This window comes from Gobio gobio, assembly GCF_949357685.1.
Source record: "Gobio gobio genome assembly, chromosome: 6".
NCBI classification, from domain to species: domain Eukaryota; kingdom Metazoa; phylum Chordata; class Actinopteri; order Cypriniformes; family Gobionidae; genus Gobio; species Gobio gobio.
The window spans coordinates 62,840,036-62,841,251 of NC_137102.1; the positions used below are offsets into that span (position 1 = coordinate 62,840,036).

The following is a 1,216-nucleotide window of genomic DNA, read 5'->3' on the forward strand; positions in this document are numbered from 1 at the left end:
GCCATCAGATTAGAATGAGCCGCCGGGATTTTAGGTACCAACAACTGGGTTGTATCTTGCTTTGACTGGGCGTCTTGGGTCACCCGATACAACCTATCTTTTATGAGTGAAAAATACGGATAGGAGAGCGGCTGATCAGGATGGAGGAGGTGGCCGTTGATGGAACGGACCTGATTAAAGGCATGTTTAAGCGTCTCATCCTGGGACTGTTCCAGGGGAAAGTCATCGCGGTCAGTGAGAACAGGAGTCTCCAGCGCGCTCCTTTCCCCTGAGCCAGTACCCAGAGGTCCCGGCTCCGCCTCCCCCAACTGAGCGACCGTCATCTTCCTTTCCAAGCGTTTTCCCCAAGAGGCATCCGCACACAAGTGCCCCAATAATTTATTAAACGCCGGCCAATTGGTCCCCAGAATTAGCAGATGCCGGAGGTGCGGGTTAACTGCAACCTCCACACTATGCGTTTGTCCCCTAAATTGAATAGTGACGGGCAACAATGGATAGTTCACCACTTCCCCGTGCACACACCTCACCGTAACCACACGGCTGTTACCCAATGCCTTAGGCTGAATCAGGCTTTGGTGGATAGAGGTCTGGTTACAGCCTGAATCCACCAAGGCTTGATAAGTACCCCCCTTGATACTCACAGGTATTTGGTACAGGCCAGCTTGATCGAGGGTAACTTGGGACATGACTGGGACATGACTGGGAGATGACTGGAACATGACTGGGAAATGACTGGAACATGACTGGAACATGACTGGAACATGACTGGAACATGACTGGGATATGACTGGAACATGACTGGGAGATGACTGGGACATGACTGGGAGATGACTGGAACATGACTGGGAAATGACTGGAACATGACTGGAACATGACTGGGACATGACTGGGAGATGACTGGAACATGACTGGGAAATGACTGGAACATGACTGGGAGATGACTGGAACATGACTGGGAAATGACTGGAACATGACTGGAACATGACTGGAACATGACTGGGATATGACTGGGATATGACTGGAACATGACTGGGACATGACTGGAACATGACTGGAACATGACTTGGACATGACTGGGACATGACTGGGACATGACTGGGACATGACTGGAACAGGACTGGGACATGACTGGGACATGACTGGAACATGACTGGGAAATGACTGGAACATGACTGGGATATGACTGGGATATGACTGGAACATGACTGGGACATGA

General features: G+C 50.7%; 1 protein-coding gene across 1 annotated transcript in view; it reads right to left on the bottom strand.

Moving 5' to 3' along the window:
- Window positions 1-641: 641 nt before the first annotated feature.
- LOC307128612 (uncharacterized protein) overlaps window positions 642-1,216 on the bottom strand; it is a gene marked incomplete at its 5' end in the record, with an annotated part of 8,827 nt that continues 8,252 nt past the window's right edge. The window contains one exon of the mRNA XM_079820526.1: window positions 642-1,216. This exon is cut by the window's right edge and continues 627 nt beyond it.